Here is a 19,909-nt window from a genome sequence, read left to right as displayed (position 1 = left end):
GTATAATTAATATTGATAGAATATTAGAGAAAGTTGTCACTCCTATCATTTTGCTAAATGCCAGAAACATGTCAATCTACAGATCTTTGTACTACTAGAAAAATGGGGCCGAATGCAGGCCAGATTCAGACAACTTTTGGGTTCCTTTTTTTCATGGATTAAAACTAGATAAAGTTTACTATTATTTGCATTATCGTAGCACCTTGGAGCCCCAGTCTTGGACCAAGACCCTATTGATGGTATAACTTTACTTTTGGTGAAAGGTGTGAGGCAAAGTCCCAGCTGAAGTGCACTGGAGACTGAATTCCTACATATCCACATGCTAATATTAGCCACCTTAGACTCGTTCTGAATGGGGGAAAGGACAGTTCTGTCTTCATGACCCATTCAGTCCTCAGTCTTCCTGCTGAAACTACCAACAAGGTTGACAACATGGACTACTGTCCATTGGTGGCCTCAATCCAGTTCCCAAATTCATTTATTACATCCCACTGAAAAAGCTCAAACTTTCAGTCATCATCAACCTGGGCTGGATTTGAACCCCTTCAAGATGTGAAAAGGCCTATTAACGAATAGCAGTCCTGAGCTATTAGTCCAGGGGTGTCATACATTTGACCGATGGGCTACATACAGCCACCACAATGCATTTGCGTGGCCCATTGCACAGGGTGGGGGGGGAGAGGAGTATGAAGTTCAGAATATATATTCTAGCCCACAGACTGTAGTTAGGCACAGAATTTGCCTCTCTCCTCCAAATAATTTTGACACACCCACACTAGTCCCCACTACCAGTGACAAAAGACCTCTATATCTAACAATGACCTTTGTATTCAGGTCTTGTTTGGATTTGATGTCACTTGTTGCATGATGTTGCTCTAATGCCAATTTCAGTCAAAAGTTCATATCCCATTGGCAAATCCATAAATTCTAAACAAGCAAATCAGGGGTGCATAAAGGAATAAAGAGATCATCTCTTTCAGTACTGTGCAAAGAAAATTTAGATTTCTTTTGTAGACGGCATTTGCTAGCATTTCAGACAGTAAATCAAGATATTACAATATCTGGGAGTCTATCCAGAATCTTCATTCCCCTTTGACATGCATATTAGAAAAAGATTTGGTCTCACTTCAGCAAGTTTTCACATAAATAAATTAAGTAAAATATTGCTTTAATTACAGAATGGAGGAAACTGTTGCACTTGGCACAAGATTTGTTATCAGGCATGAATAATGGCAGGTAGAAGTGGACATGCCGGATTTGCTCTTCCTAAAGATGGAGAGCTTGTTATTTATTGTAGAGAAATCATGGATTTATTTCCCTTTTGACCACTGCTGATTGCCTGAACTAGTCATATCAAATTGTATATTATTCTACTTGTGCACAATGCAAAAAAAGAACAGAGTACTTCAAAAACAATATTCAGAGGCAGGAATCATAACTCTTAATCACTATGTCAAGATATTTACTGTATATGAGGACAAATGAAGAGATTTTGGTAGTCTACTTATGCTTTTTATTCTGCAGTGAGAGACTGCAGACAAATAATAATTAGTACAGCTAAGCATAGTTTAAAAAGCACTGCATTAGCTAATATGTCAGAAGAAAATGATCTTGTACTGATAAATTCTTGAACCATGTGTAGCAGCAGTAAAAAAGGTTAATAGGATGCTGGCTTATAAAATGTGCACAGTGTTACACAAGTCTAAACATACACCTCTACCCCGTTATAACGCCACCCGATATAAAACTAATTCGGATATAATGCGGTAAAGCAGCACTCCAGGGAAGCGGGGCTGCGCGCTCCGGCGGATCAAATCAAGTTTGATATAACGCGGTTTCACCTATAACGTGGTAAGATTTTTTGGCTCCCGAGGACAGCGTTATATCAAGGTAAAAGTGTATTGTGCTATTGTTTTATAAAGCCCTGGTGAGACCACAGCTGAAGTAGTGTTCAGTTTGTGTCAGCTTATTTGAAGACAGACAGAATTAGGTTGGAGAGAGCACAGCACAGAGAAACAAAGTCAATGAATGGGGAAAAAGGGGCTTAAATATCAAGAGAGCAACAAAAGTGGGATTCATTTAGCCTTGAGAAAAGACGATTAATAGGTGACATGACTGGAGCATTTTAAATAGCTACAGGTTATTATAAAATTAACCGTGAAGATTTATTTTAAGGTTGTTGGACAGAGCAGAACTAAAGGGCATAGGTTTAAGTTTAGGAGGGAATATATGTAAGAAGAATGTATGGATGTATTTGACAAAGAAAAGGGTGACTAGGTGAAATCAAGTTGTATTACTGTATTTAAACAAAAATTGGATGACTACAGAATTTAAGACATTAAAAGGATATTGATTTCTATGCTTGACAGTAGCTGGCTGCCCTTTGTGGGGTTCACAAGGGAATGTTTTTGGCTATCCATGGATGTGTGTAAGACAGACAGATCTGTAACAAACAGCTTCTTAGGAAAAGATTAAAATACATTTTAAAAAAAGTTTTATGCTATTTCAAACATGTTTAAATAGAAACACACGACATATTTACTTCCAGTCCTACATAATACGTGCATAACTGTGTTAGAAGAAAAGGACTATAAAATAGGCTAAGAATTTAGAGGAACTAACAAATGACTTTAATAACCCTGCAAGGTAGGCAAATATTATCCCGATCTGAAACAGATACGTAAAGTGACTTACCCAAGACCAAAGCAGTGTCAGATCACATTAGAACTCAAGAGCTCCTGGCTCCCAGTCCTGTGCTCAGACTAGCAGACCATGCCCATTTCTACACACATAGATAGGGGATGCTGCAACATCCATCATGTACAAAACAAAAAAACATTTTCTGATGCAATTTGTTAATTATCCTCTAGTGTCTAAGCACTAAAACCCCCAGAACATTTCATGGTATTTTTCATATGTTGTGTAAAATCCATGTATCCAAGTGGCAGCAGGAGTCTGGAAAAGACGGTTACTCACCTTTGTAACTGTTGTTCTTCGAGATGTGTTGCTCATATCCATTCCAGTTGGGTGTGCGCGCCGCGTGTGCACGTTCGTCGGAAACTTTTTACCCTAGCAACTCCAGTGGGCCGGCAGGTCGCCCCCTAGAGTGGCGCCGCCATGGCGCCCGATATATACCCCTGCCGGCCCACCCGCTCCTCAGTTCTTTCTTGCCGGCTACTCCGACAGTGGGGAAGGAGGGCGGGTGTGGAATGGATATGAGCAACACATCTCGAAGAACAACAGTTACAAAGGTGAGTAACCGTCTTTTCTTCTTCGAGTGATTGCTCATATCCATTCCAGTTAGGTGAATCCCAAGCCTTACCTAGGCGGTGGGGTCGGAGTGAGAAGTCGCGGCATGGAGCACTGCGGAGCCAAAGGCCGCGTCATCTCTGGACTGCTGGACCAGGGCGTAATGGGAAGCAAAGGTGTGGACCAATGACCAGGTCGCTGCTCGACAGATCTCTTGGGTGGCACACGGGCGAGGAAAGCCAACGACGACGCCTGCGCCCTGGTAGAGTGCGCAGTCACACGGCCCGTAGGAACATGAGCCAAGTCATAGCAGGTCCTGATACAGGACGTTACCCACGAGGATAACCTCTGCGAGGAAATGGGAAGCCCCTTAATGCGGTCCGCTACTGCCACGAAAAGCTGGGGGGATTTGCGGAATGGTTTGGTCCTGTCCACATAAAACGTGAGAGCCCGACGGACATCAAGTGAGCGGAGTTGTTGCTCCCTGCGTGACGAATGAGGCTTCGGGAAAAAGATGGGGAGGAAGATCTCCTGGTTGACGTGAAAGGCTGAGACCACCTTGGGGAGAAAGGTAGGGTGCGGTCTCAGCTGTACCTTATCTTTATGGAAGACCGTGTACGGGGAATCTACTGTGAGGGCCCGGAGTTCCGAAACCCATCTAGCTGAGGTGATGGCTACTAGAAAGGCAGTCTTCCAGGAAAGATAGAGCAGGGAGCAAGTCACTAACGGCTCAAAGGGGGGCCCCGTGAGCCGAGCCAGAACCAGGTTGAGATCCCAGGTAGGGGCAGGGGGTCGGACGTTGGGGTATAGACGTTCCAGCCCCTTCAGGAATCTAGTCACCGTCGGGTGAGAGAAAACCGAGCGGCCATCCCCACCCGGATGAAAGGTGGAGACAGCCGCCAGGTGAACCCGAAGGGACAATATCGCCAGGCCCTGTTGCTTGAGGGACCAAATGTAGTCCAAAATATTGGCGACCAAAACTTCCATAGGGAGGAAACCCCTCTCCGTGCACCAACAGGAGAAACGCTTCCACTTGGCCGAGTACGTCGCTCTGGTGGAAGGCTTCCTGCTGCCGAGGAGTACCTCACGTACCGGGGTAGAGCAGCGTAATTCAGATCTGGTCAGCCACGCAGGAGCCACGCTGCCAGGTGCAGCGACCGGAGGTCCAGGTGACAGAGACTGCTGTGGTCCTGGGTGATCAGATCCGGGTGAAGGGGCAGGGAGATTGGGTTGGCTATGGCCAGGTCCAGCAACATGGGGTACCAATGTTGCCTGGGCCACGCTGGAGCTACCATAATCACATGGGCCCTGTCCCTGCGCACCTTCAGAAGGACCTTGTGGACCAGTGGGAACGGAGGGAACGCGGAGAACAAGTGGGTCGTCCACGGGATAAGGAAGGCGTCCGCTATAGACCCGGGTTCCCAGCCCTGAAAGGAGCAGAACATCTGGCATTTCCTGTTCCCCCCGGACGTGAAGAGGTCCACGCGGGGACAACCCCACCTCTGGAAGAGCGAGAGGGCGACGTCCGGGCGAAGGGACCACTCGTGCGAGAGGAAGGATCTGCTCAGGCAGTCCGCCAGCGTGTTCCGTACTCCGGGGAGGAAGGAAGCCGTGAGGTGAATGGAGTGGACTATACAAAATTCCCAGAGCCGCATCACCTCCTGACATAGGGGAGAGGATCTGGTGCCACCCTGCTTGTTGATATAGTACATGGTCATCGTGCTGTCAGTGAACACCGCGACACAACGACCTCGAAGCTGATGAGATAACGTTTGACAAGCAAGACGGACCGCTCTCAACTCCCACATGTTGATGTGTAGATCCACCTCCTGCGGGGACCACAGGCCCTGTGTCCTCAGGGTTCCCAGGTGGGCCCCCCAGCCGAGATCTGAGGCATCCGTTGTTAGGGACACCGAGGGCTGGGGCGGATGAAACGGGAGCCCCGCACGCACGACGGACTGGTCTAGCCACCAGCGGAGGGAATCCAATACCCCCTGGGGGATGGTGACAAGCGTGTCCAGCGAACGTCTGGCCGGCCGGTACTGCGCGATGAGCCAAGATTGGAGGGGCCTCATGCGGAGCCGCGCATAACCGGTCACAAACGTGCAGGCCGCCATGTGGCCTAAGAGTGTTAGGCATGTCCTTATAGAGGTCAGGGGGGCCACCTGCAAGCGCTGAATGATGGCCGACAGCAACTGGAACCTGGGCAACGGCAGAAGGGCCCTGGCCAAGGTGGAGTCCAGAACGGCCCCAATGAACTCTATCCTCTGCGTGGGGAGCAGAGTGGACTTGTCCACGTTGATAATGAGGCCCAAGGTAGTAAAGAGGCCGGTGATCCTGCGGACGTGGCTGCGGACCTGCAGCTCTGATGTGCCCCGAATCAGCCAATCATTGAGGTAAGGGAACACGTGAATGAGACTGCGCCGAAGATGTGCGACAACGACAGTCATGCATTTGGTGAATACCCTCAGGGCCGTAGAGAGGCCAAACGGGAGGACCGTGAATTGGTAATGATGGCGGTCGACCACGAACCGAAGGAAACGTCTGTGTTGTGGCAATATGGCGATATGAAAGTAAGTGTCCTGCATGTCGAGGGCGGCGTACCAGTCTCCAGGATCCAGAGATGGGATAATGGTCCCCAGGGATACCATGCGGAACTTCAACTTCACCAGATGTTTGTTGAGTTCCCGCAGGTCGAGGATAGGTCTGAGGCCTCCCTTGGCCTTGGGGATGAGGAAGTAGCGGGAATAAAACCCCTTGCCCTTCTCGTTCTCCCCTTGCCCTTCTCGTTCTTGCCTCTATGGCTCCTTTGTCGAGGAGCGTCTGCACCTCCTGGTGGAGGAATTGCTCGTGAGAGGGGTCCCTGAAGAGGGACGAGGGTGGGGGGCGGGAGGGAGGGAAAGACGTAAACTGCAGACGGTATCCCGTCTGCACAGTGCGTAAGACTCAGTGGTCGGATGTTATTTGGGTCCACACCTGGAGGAAAAATGAAAGGCGGTTGGAAAACGGGGGGGGGAAGGATCCGTGGGGGAAACTGGTACTGCGCCCTCGGGCACACCTTCAAAACGAAGGTTTGAGTCCAGGTGGGGCTTTGGAGGAGCTCTGGTTCTGCCCCCCTTGGTTCCCCAACTGTCTGCGCCTGCCATTTCTGCCGCGGCGCCTATTGAGGTCCTGCCACTGGTGGAACTGGGGGTACGGCCGGCGCTGCTGCTGTTGTTGCGGCCGGAAGGGTCTGTGTTGTGTCCCAGGCGTGTGCATCCCAAGGGAGCGCATGATGACCCGATTGTCCTTCAGACTTTTTAGTCTGGGGTCTGTCTTCTCCGAGAACAGGCCCTGGCCTTCGAACGGGAGGTCCTGGATGGTATATTGGAGCTCCGGTGGAAGGTCAGAAACCTGAAGCCAGGAGATGCAGCGCATTGTAACCCCTGAGGTGAGGGTACGAGCGGCCGAGTCTGCTGCATCCAAGGAGGCCTGCAACGAGGTTCTTGCGACCTTCTTGCCCTCGTCAAGAATTGCCACAAATTCTTGACGTGCCTCATGTGGCAACAGCTCCTTAAACTTATCCGCTGCCACCCAAGAGTTAAAGGCGTAGCGGCTAAGGAGGGCTTGCTGATTGGAAACCCTGAGCTGAAGGGCCCCCGCCGAATAGACCTTGCGGCAGAGGAGGTCCATACTCCTGGCTTCCTTGGACTTGGGAGCTGGGGCCTCTTGTCCATGATGTTCCCTCTCGTTCACCAACTGCACTACGAGGGAGGACAGCGTCGGGTGAACATGGAGTACTCATAGCCCCTGGAGGGGGCCATGTACTTCCGCTCCATGCCTCGTGCAGCAGGGGGGATGGAGGCCGGCGATTGCCAGATCGTATTGGCGTTGGCCTGGATAGTCCGAATAAAGGGCAGGGCGACCCTGGTGGGAGCATCTGAGGAGAGGATGCTCACCACGGGATCTTCGATCTCGGAGACCTCCTCAGCTTGTAGGTTTAAGTTCTGCGCTACGTGCCTGAGGAGGTCCTGGTGCGCCCTGAGGTCGAGTGGGGGAGGGCTGGTGGAAGAAGTGCCTGCCACAGCCTCATCGGGAGAAGACGATGAGGAGACCCTTGGCAAGAGAGTGTCCATAGAGGGGTCTGTCTGAGCCCGCGCCTCTGACTCCGGAGGGAGCTCAGGGTTCTACTGTTTGGACCTGTCCTCCCCGTCTGGAGAGGGAGGGGGGCGAGACAGCGATGCCTCCGACGCCCTGTGCTTAGTCGTCGCAGGCCTAGGAGGAAGCTGTTGGAGGCCCTGGGCTTGGTGGTACGCCCAGGGTGTCCAGAACCCCCACTGCTGCGGTCCCTGGTCCTGTTGAGGAGGGTCTTGAAAAAGGGCCGCGTGCCTGTCTGTGTCCAGTGCATAAACACTGTCCGCCTGTGACGACACAGACGGCTGTCTGGAAGGCCATGGAGGGGCCGAACTTGGCTGGTAGGAATCCCTTCGTCCTGACGCTGAAGATGTTCTTGGTGCCAGGGACCGGTACCGGGAGTCATACCGGTGCTGGGATCGGGGCCTGTCTTGGACTCGGTGCCGGGAGCGGGACCGGTACCTGCCGCCGACTCGGTGCCGGGATCGGGACCGGGACCTGCCACCAGCTCGGTGCCGGGAGGTCGACCAGGGAGTTGATCGCCAGCGGGAACGGCTCCTAGAGTCCCGGTATTGGTGACTTGAACCAGACCGGGACTGTTTGGAGGATGACAGGCGCCGCGAGTGCGACCGGTACCGCCGAGGAGAGCGGTGCCGGGACTGCGAGCGGCGCCGGGATCGGGAGCGTCCACGGTGACGGGGCCTCGACAGCGAACGTGAGTCCCGAGACGGTGCTCTCATCGTCAGCTTGCCTCTGGACACAACCCGCACTGGGGGTACCGGGGGTGGAGGCTGAGTTGGCTCTGTAAGAGCGATTAGGTCCCGTGCCGAGGCAAAGGTCTCCGGCGTCGATGGGACCAATAGCTCAACCCCAGATCTTATGGGGGAGCTACGAGGGACCGGACTCGACGGACCCTCCAGGCCCGGAGTCGACGGGATCCCTGCCGGTGGTGCCACGGCTGAGCTAGGTGCCGGGCGCTCCACTCGAGTCTGCCTGGATGGAGTCGCAGACTTCGAGGGCCTTGCTTCGGGTCCCGGTGCTGGGGAAGGATGGTGCCGGGGTGTCTTTCCGGTGCCGGCGTGGTCCAGTGCTGGTGTAGAGGCGACGGTCTGCGAAGCTGCCGGGTTGAGTGCCGCTTCCATAAGGAGAGTCCTCAACCTCTGGTCTCTCTCCTTCTTTGTCCTAGGCTTAAAAGCCTTGCAAATGCGGCACTTGTCTGAGATGTGCGATTCCCCCAGGCACTTTAGGCATGCGTCGTGGGGATCGCTGGTCGGCATCGGCTTCTTACAGGCCGCGCATTGTTTGAAGCCCGGCGAACCAGGCATGGGCCCGGTGCCAGGAAGGGCTACGGCCCAAACCCGCTAACAAATATTTACAACTATTTACAATACACTAATTAACTAACTATACTTAACAACTATTTACTACTAACTACAACTATGAACTGTAAAACGAAGGAGAGCTAGGGACATGGAGGACAGCAATGCCGTGCTCCACAGTTCCAACGACCGACACGGCGGTAAGAAGGAACTGAGGAGCGGGTGGGCCGGCAGGGGTATATATCAAGCGCCATGGCGGTGCCACTCTAGGGGGCGACCTGCCGGCCCACTGGAGTTGCTAGGGTAAAAAGTTTCCGACGAACGTGCACGCATGGCGCGCACACCTAACTGGAATGGATATGAGCAATCACTCGAAGAAGAAATGTGGCTTACAGCATAAAAGCATTTGCCTTTCACCCAAATGTCTGCCCATCAGTTTAAAAATTGATTGGACATGCACATTAGGAAAGGAGAATCAGAATCACATGGGTTTCTGGACTAAGTAGCACACAGGGAAACATTTGGAATTGCAGCATTTTTGTGACTCTGTTCTCTCTCCCTTTCCAATTTAGCTCATTTTAATCATTTAGATAAACTCCTGCACGTTTTGTACGGATAAGGTTTCCAACAAAGAGTTATGGAGACTCAGGGCCTGAATCTGACCTCACACCACTGACTACTATGGAGTTATTCTTGACTTACATCGGTAAGATCAGGACTATTCCCAAATCTTGTTCTCACCTACACAACACCACTTTGAACCTATTCTTCTCTTTAAAACATTTTAAATATCCCAGCAATAAAAGGTGCCATTTGCTTTGATCAAGTCTTGCACGAAGGTTTCAAGAGCTGGTAAACTAAATCAAAATGGTTACCCAGGGCTCAGATAGATAACCCTGGAGATGTTTGCTAAGAAAAATGGATCATAAAATGCCACTTTCATACTTTGGTGTACAACTTCTTTTCAGGGAGTTCTATAATAGTTTTTATGGGATTAAAACAAAGAGCCACCTCCATAGCTAAGATAGCTAAAAGTTTAATTAAATACACTTGCTTGCTGTGCTTTACTTTCCAAAGAGTCTCATGCATATTCATCACAGTAATTACAGCAGCAAAAAATACCCCCCCCCTTAACTAATTATGCCACATTCTTCGTCTTCTACATGCCTGGAATTTTTACATAATTACTACTGAAATTAATTGCAGGTTAGTTAATTTTGCATTTTGCCTTTCAAGCTTAATTGAAAATTATTTTTTTCAAACCAAGTCATTGCAAGCATAGTGCTTTACCTCAGACTGTGCTGTACACCAAAATGCTCTCTTAATAGCTTATGGTACATACAGCATTGTAAATTTCACCATTTAAAATAGATTTTTACAGTAAATATAGCATTTATGAGAACAAGTACAGTATTCGTTACTCCCATTTGTTTGTTTCAGGATCTCTCTTTGCCGCTGTCCACCATCTAACCAATACATTCAGAAATATGACGTCACCCTCCTAAGCTCAAACACCTCTAGTGGTGCCTCACTTAATTCTGGATCTAGTTGAAAGCCACCCTTTAAAGAAAAAAAAGTGTCCCAGCTTTTTCCACAGACCTGTGCCTATGCCTTCTGAAGTGACTAATGCTTTTGGCTCCTCAGCATTTTTTTTTTTTTTTTTTAAAGGTCCTGATTTTTCAGAAAGCACTGAGCACTCACATTTTGAAAATCAGGTTCCTTGTAAAGAGTTTCAAGTTGGGCACCCCACATTTGGGTCACCCTAAATCACTCTTCTTTTGAAAATGTTGGCTCTGGTTTCCCTACGGCCCTTGCTTGTTTCTTTCATCCTTTCTCTTCCTGCAGTCCTCTGACTGACTGACTGACTACATGCCTTCCAACTTCTGTAACAAAATGAGGAAGCAGTTCTACAGATAACAGCCTGCTTCACCACACAACCCTGACTCATCCCTGAAGCACCATCAATGTTGTGTACCAAATGAGATCGGTCCTGGAGTGAAAAAGTGTGTGATCATGTAATTAAAGACCGTAACATAATCGCCAAAATAATTCCTAGAGCATAATTTATAGATCCAGCACGAGGAGCAGAGGCAGCACAGGAGATCACGAATAAAATTATGAATGGTATGGAGAAAATGAATAAGGAAGTGTAATTTACCCCTATACAAAACATTAGAACCAGGGGTCACCTGATGAAATTAATAACAACAAACAAAAGGAATTATTTCACACAACATGTAGTCAACCTGTGGAACTCGTAGCCAGGGGATGTTGTGAAGGCCAAAACTATAACTGAGTTCAAAAAAGAACTAGATAAATTCATGGAGGATTAGACCATCAATGACTATTAGCCAACATAGTCAGAGATGCAACCCCTAAGCCTCTAACTGTCAGAAGCTGGGTTTGGATGACAGGAGATGTATCACACAATTACCCTATTCTGTTTCTCTCTCTGAAGCATCTGGCCACTGTTAGAAGACAGGATACTGGGCTAAATGGGCCATTGAGCTGACTCAGTATGGCCGTTCTTATGAGACACAGGCTCCCTGCTCTCAGTTCCTGGCCTTGCACCACAGCAACCAGGAGGAGCAACTACATAAAAATTACTGTTCAGTCTTTGTGATTCCCAGTTAGAGCATGTCCAGTCCCACAGAATCTTCAAAACATTTAGCTACCAAACTCTAGAAAGTCTCTATTGTAGGTACCAACTGAAATGTCCCAAAGGTTTATAACTTGGTCAAAGGGAGGTGTTTTTTCAAGGCAACAGCAAAAGGCACAACCCTAATACCAGAGCAACCCTTCTGACCAATTTCAAGTCCCTGCCCCAAAGCACAGAAAGCACAGAGATTTGCATCTAAATGGTTGAAAGAATTCTCTTTTTAAACCTGGGCAAAACATATTTTCCCCTAACCTCATTCTGAGAAATGAGGGACCTGCTTTTGATGAAACTTTCAAATAAAAAGTCAGTCTCAGGCAGACACCTGGCACAGCCAATTTCAGTCCCAAAGGTCAAAGTCTGGCAAAGTTTTAAGCAACTTTGGCTTTCGTGAAGTTGTAAGCAAATGGGAAGTGTTGGGAAAAGTTAACTGTAGGTGGTATTAACAGCTCTGCCTATGCTACTGTGTGTGATTTTATATTGAGTTTTGAGATGTGGTTCGTATGATTGATGCTATACAACACAAGTTTATACTATATTGTAAAACATCTAGCTCTCCTGCTGTGTGGAAGCTGACATAAGAATGCAGAAACCCTGGGGAGACAATAGGGAAATCAGAAGCAACTATAATTTTATTATTTTTAGCTTGATTTGAACTTTTCATTTGCAATTCTGAATTCTTTGGATAAGCAAAGCTGTCAGGCAACAGGCCAAGAAAATAAAAAAAGTAAAAATCATGAATATCAGGTTAGAATCAGAATATCAGATCTAAACATTTCTAAGGGAATTTTGTTTCTGCTGGTGGTAGAATTATGTGTTAAAGAGAAAGACAAAATCTAAAGTACTGTAGCACCCACTGGTAGGTGTATTTATGGCAACCTGCCCCCTTTACATTCCTCAAGATCCATGAATATATAATTGTGTGAAAGTCCCATTAAATCATTCTCCCTGTGTAAAAACTCATGAGATGGTTTTGAGTAAATTCCATCACAATGTTTCCTTATTAATATTTCACACTATGGATGGGTCAGTGTTGGCTGTATCTCTGCAGCTGACAGGACGGAGAGGGAGGAAAGGAACTTTGAAGACAATTTTCAAGTGATTTTATTTTTTGTACCAGTCTGAAGAGAGGTCCTTTTCAGGAAAAAAGTCAAAGGCTCACATGAAAGCTACAATGCCAGGCCTGCATCCAAGACAAATGCCTGCGTGCCTTTCACATGTCTTGTCTAGAAATGAAATCTATCTCCAAGAAGATACAAGCCCAGGGACATGGTCTCCATAAGACTACCTGGTTCCCAGAATCTGAATAGCAGGGCCAAGTGAGAGGGTGGGTGCATTTCAACATGACTTCTGCTTCAATACTGCTGTCACCAGCAACACTGCCTCTCACCATGTAACAGTTATCAATGCTGTCTCAACAAGATTAGAGGCAAGAACTGCAGTGGAAAGCGTAAGATCTGTACAGAGGTCATAAATGAGAGAGAGGGCGGACAACCAGAAAAATAAGAAAGGCTAAGTAACACAGTCAGAAGAGGTTTGTGAGCTCAGAGAGAGGGAAGGAGGTTAAAGTGGTGAAGTAAAGCTTTCCCCCACCAATCCCTGAAAGAGAGAGAAATTAATTCTCTACATCAGTGTCTTCAGAACCACATAATAGTTATTCATAGTTGATCTCTGTGACCTTGGCTAGCGGTTTCCAGCATACAATTTATGCTCACACAAAGAGGCCCAGTTCATATCCAGCATATCTCCAACAACCCAAGCAGGAAGAGGCTCTCTCAAGTCCGTGCCACATGGACACATGTGAACTGGTTCAATAAAGGGTATTATATCTAAACCTATGCCCTTAACAGCAACATAAGCTTTTAGTCCAAATAAAATAATTTCTCACAAAAGGCAAGTCAATCCATCTTTGTCATAAAAAGTCTCATCTTAAAGCTTCTGAGCACCATTTTCTTGATTTTATCAGTCTAAAATGTTTTCTTCTGCCAAAGATGTATTATAGCTGCCTTGCAAGCAGGGTGATCAGATGTCCCAATTTTATAGGGACAGTCCCGATTTTTGGGTCTTTTTCTTATATAGGCTCCTATTATCCCCCAGCCCTGTCCCGATTTTTCACACTTGCTATCTGGTCATCCTACTTGCAAGAGTTTAAAGTCAGCCAGGATATTTTTGACAGGAAAGGTAGTGGTGGTTGTAGGGCTGGCAAGTAAAATATTCATTTTTCCATCATCCCCATGGAGTGATAATGTAGCTGAATTGGTAGATCTTTCATGATGATTGTGCAAGTCTGCACTATACGGAACTGGTGGGACACAGAGAATAAAAGCGGCAATAAAGAAGACCATTACCTTCTCTGAAGTCTTACTTTAAAAATGAAGTTCTTCTGAACAGCCTAGCATCTGTTTAGTGATATCATGAGAAAACCACCACCATTCAGTGGGGATGAGCTCAGGTTATTAAAAATCACTTTTCCTTGGCTTAACCACTATGCTCCAGAGAACAAAAGAACCAAGGAAGGTGCAGCAAGGACAAATATCCAAGGTAACACACCCTTCTGTCATAAAATTACCACGAAAACTCAAACTACCAGTCATTTGATGAGAAGGGGAAGCTATCACTGCTATCTTTTCTTTTGATTAAACAGGTGAAGGATGGAGGACCCAAAAGACAAAGGGTTTAAGGAAAATGTAAGAAATGCCTTCAGATAAGAGAGAGCTCTGAAAAGCTTCGTGGCAATATAGCCATCATGATAGGGAATCGTAACATGATTGTCTCCAGACTTTTAACACAAAATTTTGGACCTAACCTATGAAATTTTGTGACTGAATGATGCTAAAGCCCTGGACACAGCAATGTTACATTAGGGTTAGGGTATATAAAATTAAGGCGATAAAAATTAAGTGCAGATGGGATTCGCCTGTAAGACAGAATTGTGTTTTCACCATGTAAGGAAACATGTCATAGCCAGGTTGCCTAAAATGATTATTACAATGAAGATGGACCCTTAATGGCCAAAGGGAATTGCTCATTTTAATGCTCCTGAGAACAAAGCAAATAGTATATTCCCAGGGATCGATCAGGGAGTCATTAAAAAGATAATAAAAAGAACACTCATTGAAGCCAAGAGGCCAAGGGTGTCAAAAAGGCACTGAGTACAACTGTGGGTAAGAAGGTATGATTAGCGATCCCTTACCAGTAACACAAATGAATGGGTGGTATTTGTTGTATATCAGTAGTCTGACTGCTACTGAGCCTATGAGCTGTGCGTATTATTAACTAGGAGGTACTCAATAGATTAGGCTAGGTATAGTGTCTGAAAGACACTATTTCAGTCTCCTGGGTAATTTGCAATCCATCGAGTAAAATCCTTACTTGTTTTTTGTACTGTCCAATTTAAAAAGGGAAAGAAATGCTGAAAATTCAAAAGTATGCTTTTTATTATAACAACCTGCATTGAAATAGTGCCTCTATAATCCCAAAGTGCTTTACAAACTAATCTAAGACCATGTAAATTAAATATCTATTACATGCCGTCTATCAGTGTTCTTTTAGTGGCTGACAATACTAGCACGTGCATATTACATATATGGATACATGGTTTGTGTGAAGTGCTCTGAACTCCTCTGATTAAATACAAAGTAGTCTGTTTTCTATGGCAAGGATCAAAACACTTGAAACACCCTTTAGGAAGCCATATATATCAGTAAAATTCTACTGCATGTTTTCTAATAATTTGTGTGTGTAGACCCAGAAACATTTTGTGGGGAGGTGTTGATTGTGCCACTCACTTTCACTATTCCAAACACCATTCTTCTGCCTTAATTAAATATCAGATTGGTTAAGCAGGTCTGCAGATTTAATTAGTGCTGCAATTTAAATGAATTTGCTTCCCCTTGGAACTAAGGAAGGTTACTGAGTTGACCTCAATCTCACCTAAAATCTCATTTGGCAAGATGCTGAATGCAAGAGTTTAACCTCTATTGATGCAGTTGAACAACACATTCTCTGTGGCATGATGCTATGTCCTCCTGCATGTTTGAATAAGGAACAGGACAATTACAGGATAACGTTTATCTAAGAAAAGGAAATGCTACATTAAAGAATATCCATTTACCTATTAACATAGGAAACAGGGAGAATATGTACTCTGTTTGGCTCTGAAATAGTTATCTCAATCTATCTCAGTAAAAATGTGCCATGATTTTCAGAGATGTTGAGCATCTTCAAGTCCATTTGGCACCTTCCATTTTTGACCTGCTCTTCTGACAAGAACCATCTCTTTCAGCTATTGATTCCAGATCCTCAGCACAGGAGCCAAGAGACAGAAGCACATTCAATGAGGTAGTCAGGGCTGTGGCAAGGAGGAGAGAGTATAAAACCAACTAGAAGAGAGAGAGAGCGCGCCATATGGACTGATTGATTTTTGAAATGTAAATAAATATTGTATCAAGAGCAAACCACAACTAAAAGTCTCCAGTACAGAAACCTTCTCCCCACAGTCAACACAATATATTCCTGTGAATCTTTAGAACTACACTGGGATCTTATGCTCTGTAGGTTTGTAACTAAACAGAGTATAATACATAATAGCTTTTACAGTCTACAGTCTCTAGTTTCTCCTGAAGGGAGTTTGCCAATAAATTGGGTTTCACAGACTAAGAAGATCACCATGTCTTTGAAAGCAACTTCGAAAACTAGAGCAAAGGAAGAGCTCACTGAGTCGCAACAGACTGCACCTAGCAGGAGAACTGAAATCAGTTTGAGAATACGATGACAGGTAGAGAAATTGATGATGATTTAACATGCTGTCTTCAATCACCACATCTTTCTCGGACTCCAACAGAAAGTTCGTAACACAGCACTTCCATAACACTTATGATTCTACCTTGTTCTTCACTAAGTGTTTTACAGCACCTCTTTTTTGGCTTTACTTGCAGTGGATCCCTAGACCAGTGGTTTTCAACCTGGGGTCTATGGACCATGTCTAAGGGGTCCGCGAAAGGTTGTCTTTACCATAGAACAATGGTCCGTGGACCTCTGGGGGTCTGTAGACCATGTCTAAGATTTCCAAAGGGATCAACACCTCCATTCAAAATTTTTTAGAGGTCCACAAATGATAAAAGATTGAAAACCATTGCCGTACACACAGCATGGGTCTTCACTGGACCCATGGCCCTGAACTAGTCAAATCCCCACCCCAATTCCTACCACAGAGTCCTTACTTTCACTCTCAGGTCACCATTTTAGAATTCCAATCCCCAGTTCTTTTCTCCCCTCCCCCTCAAGACAGCTGTCCTCACCACATCTTTCCCCTCCATGGGTGACCATCTCAGGTTCATATTTATACTTATCTGGCCAGCAGGCAGGGATAGCTGAGCAGTAAGACAGTTACTCTCATCACTGGAGTCTGGGTTCACCCCACTGTGTCTCAATTATTACCAGCTGGGAGAGTGGGAATAGCTGGAAGTCCCTTGCTCAAGGATGCACATTGGTTGAACATGGGTCAACTGAACAACAGCACAAGCCAAGGTTCCATTTTTAGGATATTTACTTCGCACCTCCATGCCATTAACCTTTCAAAACTAACAAGGTCTGCATTTCTGTCATATGATCACTTTCAGTGTTAGTTGCTATTCACATGTTCTTAAATAATGGCACACATTAGCTTTGAACACTCCTTTAGATTTTTCATTAAGATAGTTTCTTGGCTGAAATCCTGAGTCTAACTCTGTCTTCACTGTTTGTTTCTCTGCTAACTGGAATTAATATAAGGTATTTAATTTCATGAATTATGCATTCTGATAAAAGGAGCATTTACATTGCACTGCAGTTTAAAGTGTGGGCTGAGTCAAGATAAACACAATTACATAGCTCAGGGCCAATACTTCCAGAATTACTTTTAAACAAAGGGGAAAGGATTTTCAGTGCAACATCCAACAGACAAAAACGTCATGAAATTTAGTTAAGTATACTACTCTGCCAATGCATGCAGAGAAATGCTGCAGTCAAAAATCTGTAAGCATTCACTATAGGCTTAGTACTTGGGCTAGTAGGAGTAAGGTAGATGTTGGAAACCCTGTACACAAACTCCCCCTTTCCAGTTGGGACATGTTTCTGTTTCATTCCTCCACCGTAGACTGTTCAGGCTTAGTTAACAGTGAAAACGGTTAGTGATATCGATATTAACAAAGATCTGTTGGAAGCTGGTAAGGACAGCTGGCACCTTACCTAGGTCCTAGCCTACAACGGAATGCAGGTTCCTGAAGCACTCTCTCCAGGTCCCTAAAAATTCCTCTCTCAATGACTTACTGCAAACCAACTAGCACTGGAAACCTCCTCCTCCTTCTCTCTGGTTCTCATGGCATCAATCTGTTTCCTCCTACTGAATTCCAAGCTTCTCCTGCTATACAAATAAAGCCCTTAAGCCTTCAAATGTCTGCTTTAAAAGACCTGTCCATCAAGGGAATTCTTGTCCGAAAGGACATTCCCTTCCAGCTTCATAGGTGGGATTATGAAGCTCAAGGACTTCGTTTTTCCCCTGAAAGCCAAGGTTTGTCCTAAAGGAAGCCTCTTGTTTTAGATAATATGGAACTGAATGCACCACAGCAGGAAGAATCGTTGCAGCCCTATTGCACTCAGATAATATCAGTGCACATGCCTGCAGGGTAAAAGAACCCACTTCAAATCCATGCTTTCATAACTTAGTTCCTTTTTAATTATAGCTTTAATTCTTTACAGCCAACTTTGCTGGTAAAACCTAATCCCATTATTTACCTCCCTCTCCCCCCGCCCCATTTAAAAAAACACCACACACATTTGTGATGCACCCAGTGATATACCCATATTTACTGCTCTCCCTCTGAGCTATATTATGCATATGAAATTTGGAAAGCATTAAGGCTAAAGCAGTCTTAAGTTTATGATCCTATTGGTTTTAAAAAGCAAATGTTAATGAAATATGTGCTACTTACAGAGAAGTGCAAGCCCAGTGGGAGGCATTTTAATTAATACAGTGTGTTCAATGAAAAACAAATGTAATTCTCCCTCGTCTGTCAACCAGCTGTACTGCAACCTGAACGGAGGGAGTGAAGAGAACACTGATAAAGCAAGTCTGTGAGAAAAGCCAGACAGAACTGGGACTTGTGAAAGGAAAGCTGAGAACCTAAGCCAATTCCATCAATATTGGGTTGATTTTTTTAAAGTAACATTCACTTTTTCTATTCTATAAGTTTTTACCATGCTCTCTGGCTTCAGGCTTAACTTTCATAACTGAGGTTAGGCAGTTGATTCTTTAAACACTCTTCCCTGAGGAGTACTCTGATTTTGTCCTACAGCATTCTGGTTATACAGGCTTGTGAGCTCAGGCTTGAAAGTAGAATGGCAGCAGGCATGGGGAACCAGAGTTCATACTGGCAGGGCTGGCACTAGGAAGTTTTTTTCCCCCACAGACAAGCTCGCTAATATCCACCTTGCCAGTCAGCACTCTCCCATACAAAAGTCACTAAAAGCTTGAGTCTAACCTCACTTACACCACTTTAACTCCACTGACATCAAACTCCTAATTTAAACCAGTATAAATGATATCAAAATCAGGCCTTGAATATTTTGCTCACCCAAATATTGCTTCACCTAGGTCAGCCACTCACCTTGAAGTATTTGCCCCTTTAAAGGCTACAATGCTCTTTCATGCAATATGGATTAAAACCTCTCACACGTATGTTCTCCTTTTCAGAATGAGCCACATTAAGATTTGTCAAACAAAATCCCCTCCCCGCCTCACCTGAATTGATCATTATTTGGAAGTAGTTTAACAGACTAATACTGGAGTCTAGCTCCAGGCATTTGGTGGAGCTTATATTGAAGAGCAGACATGTTTCATTTTCTGACCAATGCCAATGAAATTTTAATACATTGTGCTGCTGAAATAAAATATTTTCCATAAGAATCTGATCCTGACCTTCCAAGTATACACTTCAGAATGTTATTTTCAATTCACCAGAACTACAGAATAGCTTGGGCCCAATGGACATGGCTGCCAAGGGCTGACTGAGCTTTGTCAAAGCCTATCTTGCCAATTGAAGAGAAGCTGAGTCCTCTCTTCCAGATCCGATCAGGACATCCAAGAGCTGTTAGTTGAAAAGCATTTAAGCTGAGGCATAAACTCATCTTGCTGCAGATTTTCTCTAGATACCAGGGCAGTCTACAAGACATTATTCTTTTATTAAAAAACTTCCCATGTACACAAATGTTCTACACAGCCTTGCTTTGCCTACATCAAGACACTATTCAGTTATGTCCCATTTTAGCCTGGGACCATCACAGTTCAGTCTTTGTGCCTGAGGTGTTTTCAGGTGTGTTGTAGGCAGAGTGAGGACCCCTCATATTATCATTGCCCCTCTTTTAGATCTTTCCCCTACTTGCTGGGAAGCTTTTTTGCTGTGACCTGGGTCAAACAGTTCCCATTGTATAGAGCGATCCTGAGAGGTTTCTATTCCACACAGTTCCTGGGGTAATCCTTGTGCATTTCTTCAATAAGCCACTAACATTGTTTGGCCTCATCCAATATTCCCAC

At 45.6% G+C, this 19,909-nt stretch overlaps 1 protein-coding gene across 6 annotated transcripts in view; it reads right to left on the bottom strand.

Annotated features, from left to right (window-relative positions):
- The window catches only part of LDLRAD3 (low density lipoprotein receptor class A domain containing 3), a 269,503-nt gene that overhangs the window by 103,917 nt on the left and 145,677 nt on the right, over window positions 1-19,909 (bottom strand). The gene's annotated exons all lie outside the window — the stretch shown is intronic.

Source organism: Gopherus flavomarginatus, chromosome 5 (genome assembly GCF_025201925.1).
Source record: "Gopherus flavomarginatus isolate rGopFla2 chromosome 5, rGopFla2.mat.asm, whole genome shotgun sequence".
NCBI classification, from domain to species: Eukaryota; Metazoa; Chordata; order Testudines; family Testudinidae; genus Gopherus; species Gopherus flavomarginatus.
Note: the sequence above shows the minus strand (reverse complement) of the source record. Positions and strands in the feature narration are given on the sequence as shown.